The following is an 8025-nucleotide window of genomic DNA, read 5'->3' as shown; positions in this document are numbered from 1 at the left end:
TCGGAAGACGGAATGCATTTTCAGATTCTTTGGACAATTTTCCACTAGGAGAAGGTTAAAAAACTTTGTAAATAATAAGTAATATATAAGAAAAATAAGTTTGTAAATAATAAATAATATGTGTTTTTGAAATACTCAGATTTATAACCGATTTCAGTTGAACAATTTTCTTGTAAAATATGAAAACTTGTGATTCATGCTTCGAATTCAATTTCAGTTGCAATATAAATCGATATATTTAGAAACAAAACTAGTTTCAACGAATTTCAGAAAAAAAAATCCAATATTGGATTTTTTTTTCTGAAATTCGTTAAAACTAGTTTTGTTTCTAAATATATCGATTTATATTGCAACTGAAATTGAATTCGAAGCATGAATCACAAGTTTTCATATTTTACAAGAAAATTGTTCAACTGAAATCGGTTATAAATCTGAGTATTTCAAAAACACATATTATTTATTATTTACAAACTTATTTTTCCTTCGCCTAGTGGAAAATAGTCCAAAGAATACGAAAATGCATTCCGTCTTCCGATTTTAAATGTTTATTGAGAAAATCATGATACTTTGAGAAGCTTGAAATAATGCTTTTCCTCAATATTTTTTTAATTATAGTTAACTAACTTTTTAAACTTTTCAAAATTTTATGAAAAGTTCTTCTTGAGGTACATTGAAGACTTCTCTACCACGGACAGTATGATCCTAAACCATTCCGTACGTATTAAATTTGTACTATTCATTTTGCGGAAAAATCTCAAACCTATCAAAGTCACCCCGGCTACCAAAGTCACCCCGTTTTACGGTATATATATATAAACAAGCTCTTCCCGGCAAACTTCGTCCTGCCCTTTTTTTGGTTTCCTGACGTTTCTGGCTTGTTTGCTAATTCAGCCTCCTTTGATCAAAATTTGATTTTACGTGACTTTCCCCATACAATCTGCAGTTTTTCCGGAATCGGTTCCAGAGTGGCCAAAGTGTCAATTAGTTAGCGTATGAACCTTCCTTGGGCTTATACGAACCCAACGCAACAAAGAGCACCTCGATCCGACGCTCCGTATTGAACTGATTCGCGTTCGAACAAAACCGTCGAAATTTTTTATATATATAGATAGATTTACTTTTAACGTTTTAATCAATTCCAATCTATGATATGATTATTTGCATACAGAAAACAAAACAACTTTCTGTTTTTGGTATATTTTCTCACTTTTCATATAATTTTTACAGTTATACTTCTTTTTGGTTATTCGATTGATTTTTCTATGGAAAAGGTAGTAATAATCACAAAATGTTAGTTTCCTTTACCGTACGATTCGTGGTGACATCTGCGTAATCTGCCGGAAGTTATGCAATCCGCGTGCTACAACCCACCCTTTGGGAAACAGAGCTCTGTGTCGCGCGACTTGCTGCATATGTTGCATAGTGAATGGCGTGACATGTGTTATTTGAAAAACATAAACTTTATTTTGAAAATAACATTAAGCACAAATTAGAATAAATTTTGAAAACTATACCACAAATTTTGCACAAATTTTCTCTATCATTTGCCATACTTGGTTTTTAAGGGGGGTCATATGCTCCACCCAACTTGCAGGTAAAAATCGAAAATTTGAATTTTCCATGGTTTTTGAAAATGCACAATTTTTTTCAATAGTGTCACAAATTCTCCACAAATTTTCCACAAATTATGACGTTTTCGGTTTTTGAAAGTAACGACTTGGTCCGCCCAACTTGTAGGTAAAAATTTGATTTGTTAATAACTTCTCAAAAGTTCAGTGCACAAATTTTATTTTTATTGCACAAATTTTCCACAAATTTTCCACAAATTATGGACTATTTAGTTTTCAAAAGGCTGACTTGGTCCCCCTAACTTGTATAGACTCTATTTTGAAATCTGGGGTGACTTTGATCAGAATCAGTTTTGAAGTGTTCAAATGTTAGTTTTACGTCTATAGTTTTCACATTTTATATGAAATTTGTTCTACTGAAAATGGCCAAAAATTTTGAGAATTTTCGAATTGTGTTCCAAAATTACATTTAAAAAAATATTTACAAACTAATTTAGTCATCTCTTAGTGTTTTTTTTTCGATTTGAATTTATTTTTATTGAGAAACTTTGATTGATTGACACTTTGATAAAATTAAACTAATGACTAATGTCAAATCTTAACTTTAATTTACTGACTTTTTGAAAATTTCAAAATTTTCAAAATTTTATTGAAACTACTTCTTCAAATACTTTGAACACTTCTCTACCACGGCCTGTATAATGCCATACCATTCCGTACGAATTTAATTTGTCCTCTTCATTGAGCGGAAAAATTTCAAACCTATCAAAATCACTCCGGTTTGCGGTAAATAAAAGGCAAGGCATGAAATTCATGCCTTACCTTTTATGTCGATACTAGTTCATGTCATGAACAAATATGATTTAAAACCTCAATATGAAAATAAAAAAGTTAGTTAAAGCCAAAGCAAACCTGTTCAAATGGTAAAAATGATTATACGCTCTTTTCTCGCGTTGTTCAAATAAATAATATATTTGTACAGATTTTTTGCCAAGTACATACAAATTAAACGTGGCTTGGGGGGCTTGGGCTGAAAAGTAAATTCAGTCACAGGGGTAGTCGACATTCGCGACGTTCTCGCATGGCTTCTACCTGCTTCTACCAAAGGTATACTTCCTTGACGTTCTCGCGCGCGTTCTGTAAAACAAAAAGAAGAAGCTATCTGTCAAAATACTCTCCGATTCGCTGCGCCAAATTTTCGCGTAAAATTGCCGGTTCCTCTCAATTTCGTAACAAGCAGCTCCACCGACGCCAGTGCCAGGGCAGGCTTTTCACAAAAAATAACAACATCCGGAGGGCAAATACACAGCCAAAAAGTAACTTTTCACTTTGACAGAGTTGTGGTAAGTTTTAATATTTTTTTTGTGCAGTTTTCAGTGATGTCCGTTTCATAACTGCCGCCATCAACAAATCTTTGCCGGGCCCGATCGGGTTGGACAAGTGCTGGTGGAGGACGAGGGTAATGTGACGATCACGAACGACGGAGCCCCCATCCTGCGCCTGGTCGAGGTCGAGCAACTGGCCACAATGTGCTCTTTACGTTGGTCCAGCTACAGAACGAGACGTTCGATGGAAGAACCACATCGGTTGACAGCATCGTCGCCGAGCTACTGGTGAAACAGAAGATTCCCCTCACGTCAATTATCTATCCGGCCTGCAAGGTGGACGATTTGGGTCGTTTAATGGAGGGCGAGAAACGCTTCGAAACCAGCTACGGCGTTGAAGCCGCTCAAAACGAGCTGATCCTGATCAATGGAACGTGGAGTTCGTTGGAACTGCAGGTCATCGCTGATGATGGCTCCAGATTATCCGCCGTCACCGCTGCCAAGAACGACACCGATTGCATGGCCAGATTCTATTGCAACTTGCAACAATTGGCCGGGGCTTAATTCTACAGGTTTGTTTTGGTTTTCGTCTTCACCTTCAAAGCTTGTTGTAAGTCAAAATAATAATATTTATTATTGATTTTTTAGGTCACATTGCACGACAATTACAGTGGTTTGAAGCCGGAGGTACCGGTCGACGCTGGGAAGAAATGCATGATGCACAAACACACGCCGTGGAGTCCCGACGTTGCGCCGCTCTGCCTGTTCCGGGCTAGCTGTGCGCGAGGTCACATGATCACAATCTTCGTCGAGCTGGTTCCTGCAGAGAGATGCTGTTTAAACAGCAGTACATCATCATGCTGGTTTGAAAAATGGTGAATTGAACACGAGTGAGTTACTTTGTTTTATTTATGTCTATCCTTTTCTGAATTATTCGTAAGATTAGGAAATCAAAAGCTGTTGGTTCCTACTTAATTTTACATATTACTCCGTTGAATCTAAAGTCTGCAATCCTCAAATCTTTTCCTATAGCATTTTAAAAAGGTTCACTTTAGTTTTTTCTGGTCAAACAAAAGTAATTTCAATGCTTAGTTTGATTACAGAGTAATCTAAATGTGTGCCTTTCTAACTGCATCAGGATACAAAAGAATTTGAAAATTACATCAGATTCAAGATTCAACGGAGTAAAAAAATTTCGACTTGGGTAAATTTACGTAGATTTCATCGGAAATTTACATGTTTTCAGACCGCTGTTTGTTCGAAACAATTACATTGGATGGCATGTAAATTTAAAATGAATTTGATGTAAATTCGCATCATTAATGACGTGCACTTTTGGTACATCATTAATGATGTAAATTTACCGGAATTTTTTTTTCTGTGTAGGTTTGCAATTTATCCGCAAAATGAAGAGTAGAATTAAAATACGTACGGAATTGTTTAGAATCATACTGACTATGGTAGAGAAGTGTTCAAAGTACCTCAAAAAGAACTTTTCATAAAATTTGAAAAATTTAAAAAGTTAGTTTACTATAGTTAAGAAAATGTTGATGAAAGTCATTACTTTAAACTTCTCAAAGTGTCATAATTTTCTCAATGAACATGATTTTGAATCGGAAAGCGGAATGTATTTTCGGATTCTTTGGAAAAATTTCACTAAGAGAAGGTTAAATAAATTTTGTAAATAACAAAAAATATGTGTTTTTGAAAAACAATTTAAAAAAAACTTCAGATTTATAGGCATTTTCAGTAGAACAAATTTTATACAAAATGTGAAAACTTGTGATTCGTGCTTCGAATTCAGTTTAAAATGCAATATTAATCGATAATTTTATAAACAAAACTAATTTTAACAAATTTCAGACAAAATTCCGACTTTTTAACAATTTTACCTAAAATTTATGTGTATTTTGTTAAAAAGCTTATAAACTTAGTTAACTAATTATAAACATTGATTTTTTTTCTTCAAAACTATATCAGCTACTTTAGTGATGGTACATTTAACGTACAAATAAAGTTTGAACATCTAAATATGATTTTAACAAGAAAAACTATGACTATCAAAGTCACCCTGGAATTCAAACTAAGAATTTTTAACTTAACTCTTTTTCTAAACACTATTGAAACAACTTTTTTCCAAAATAGTGCATGGACTTTGTGTTGCCTACCCTAAGGGCAAATCACTTCTGATACTGAGGTGTGTATGGAGTGTGTACCCGGATAAACGAAAACTATATCGATTGCAGTGTGGAACTTAAAAAAACCTTATGAGATAAGGTCACCATTTGTAATAATGTTATTTGGCGGACCTTGATTACCTTTTTTTCAAATGGTCACCATATGTAATAGAGTTATTTTAATGTTTGTAATGGTAAACAATTTTCTTGATAACTTAAAAAAAATATTTGCAGATGTTTTCTCAAATGGTTACCCAAAATCATAGAGCAATTCCAGCTCAAATCAGGAATTTTTCTGGTACTTTTGTACCCGACCCTCTCCGATTCCAATGAAACTTTTTAGACATGTTATCCTAGGCCTATATAAGCCATTTTTGTGTATATGGAGCCAATAGTACTCGAAAATAACATTTGAGAAGGGCGTAAGGTATATAAATATTTTTGTATTTTGCAATTTAAAAATTACTGTATCTCGAAGCCGATGAGTCGTATCAAAAAGTGGTCAAAGACAAACTTATCGAGAAATTAAAAAGAGAGATGTGAGCCGGTAACATGGAGTTAAACTTTTTGAAAAGTCATGTTATGCTTCACAGCAACTGCACAGACAGTTTAACTCCATGATGCACTTTTAATTTCTCGATAGGAAATTGGACGGGCTTTCTGAAAAAAATACACTGAAACAAAAATACACGCCACATCTATGAGATTTTTCGATTTTTAAGTCTAAAACTTAAATTTAAATGTGTTGTCACGATTTTTTTTCGTTCAAAATTTTTGAGGAAATAGCCTAAGATGTTACCAAAAGACTGACGAAAAATGTAGGATGCTATGTCCCTCCTAAAAAAATACAAAAATCATTTACTAAAACAGTTTTTTTGAAAAGTGGTCTAAACGTCAAAATTTTTGAAACCCGGTAGTGGGAATCGATTCTCCAGACAATTTTACATAAAAGTCTCCATATTGACCATTGTCCTATGTCCAATCCTTGGGAAGATACAGCGGTTTTAAAAATAAAAATGATGAAAAAATTGGTTTTTTGGTGGTTTTTGGCAATTTCTATACGACAGACTTGGTTTTGAGTTGCTTTGGAGAATTCGAACGGTGCGGGTCGCGGTTAACACGCCGGATTTTCGTTGCCGTTTCCGTCTTTGTTTTCCCCCCGATTGTGTGTGTATTTCGACCCGGACGATTCCGCGATGTTTGACAGTTGCTTTGGAGAATTCGAACGGTGCGGGTCGCGGTTAACACGCCGGATTTTCGTTGCCGTTTCCGTCTTTGTTTTCCCCCCGATTGTGTGTGTATTTCGACCCGGACGATTCCGCGATGTTTGACAGTTGCTTTGGAGAATTCGAACGGTGCGGGTCGCGGTTAACACGCCGGATTTTCGTTGCCGTTTCCGTCTTTGTTTTCCCCCCGATTGTGTGTGTATTTCGACCCGGACGATTCCGCGATGTTTGACAGTTGCTTTGGAGAATTCGAACGGTGCGGGTCGCGGTTAACACGCCGGATTTTCGTTGCCGTTTCCGTCTTTGTTTTCCCCCCGATTGTGTGTGTATTTCGACCCGGACGATTCCGCGATGTTTGACAGTTGCTTTGGAGAATTCGAACGGTGCGGGTCGCGGTTAACACGCCGGATTTTCGTTGCCGTTTCCGTCTTTGTTTTCCCCCCGATTGTGTGTGTATTTCGACCCGGACGATTCCGCGATGTTTGACAGTTGCTTTGGAGAATTCGAACGGTGCGGGTCGCGGTTAACACGCCGGATTTTCGTTGCCGTTTCCGTCTTTGTTTTCCCCCCGATTGTGTGTGTATTTCGACCCGGACGATTCCGCGATGTTTGACAGTTGCTTTGGAGAATTCGAACGGTGCGGGTCGCGGTTAACACGCCGGATTTTCGTTGCCGTTTCCGTCTTTGTTTTCCCCCCGATTGTGTGTGTATTTCGACCCGGACGATTCCGCGATGTTTGACAGTTGCTTTGGAGAATTCGAACGGTGTGGGTCGCGGTTAACACGCCGGATTTTCGTTGCCGTTTCCGTCTTTGTTTTCCCCCCCGATTGTGTGTGTATTTCGACCCGGACGATTCCGCGATGTTTGACAGTTGCTTTGGAGAATTCGAACGGTGCGGGTCGCGGTTAACACGCCGGATTTTCGTTGCCGTTTCCGTCTTTGTTTCCCCCCCGATTGTGTGTGTATTTCGACCCGGACGATTCCGCGATGTTTGACAGTTGCTTTGGAGAATTCGAACGGTGCGGGTCGCGGTTATCACGCCGGATTTTCGTTGCCGTTTCCGTCTTTGTTTCCCCCCCGATTGTTTGTATTTCGACCCGGATGATTTCGCGATGTTTGACAGTTGCTTTGGAGAATTCGAACGGTGCGGGTCGCGGTTAACACGCCGGTTTTTCGTTGCCGTTTCCGTCTTTGTTGTCCCCCGATTGTGTGTGTTTTTCGTTCCGGTCGGTTTCGCGTTTTCGCATTTTATTTGGTTTTATCTTTCCACAGCCGGCTGTCTAAGATTGAATCATTTATGCTAAACTCAACACCAAATAACCGGGAATAATCTCATCCGCATCATCCGACTGTTTGCCTTGAGAATGCATAATACATCAAATCATTAAACAAAATTCATTGATTATTGGGTCGCATCATCATCCTCTATGATGAATCCTGGCCATTACCCTTTCCCACTAACAAAATCCCAAGTAGAAGTAGTTTTCCGGCACACGTGGGGGTGTGGATATCGTATAGAACCCACCCTTTGTAGCAACCTGTGCTAACTAACATTCCCGTCCCAATCCCCTCGAGATCTACAAACTGACATGGCGGGCGCCGTTGGTGGCCAATGACTGTTACCTATTTGCTTCAGATCTAGTTTTAATGATCTTGATGTTTTATCTTTTCAACGCATTCATACATGCTGTTGATAAGGGAAACACCATTAGATCGTTTAAGCGTATGG

General features: G+C 37.6%; 1 long non-coding RNA gene across 1 annotated transcript; it reads left to right on the top strand.

The window, feature by feature from the left end:
* Positions 1 to 381: 381 nt before the first annotated feature.
* On the top strand, positions 382 to 3753 carry LOC120431166 (uncharacterized). Its single transcript, XR_005607817.2, has 3 exons — positions 382 to 2884; positions 2939 to 3465; positions 3542 to 3753. It is a non-coding gene; the product is annotated as an uncharacterized LOC120431166 (long non-coding RNA).
* The last annotated feature ends 4272 nt before the right edge of the window (positions 3754 to 8025 follow it).

The sequence above is a fragment of the Culex pipiens genome, chromosome 1, assembly GCF_016801865.2.
Source record: "Culex pipiens pallens isolate TS chromosome 1, TS_CPP_V2, whole genome shotgun sequence".
NCBI lineage: Eukaryota > Metazoa > Arthropoda > Insecta > Diptera > Culicidae > Culex > Culex pipiens.
Note: the sequence above shows the minus strand (reverse complement) of the source record. Positions and strands in the feature narration are given on the sequence as shown.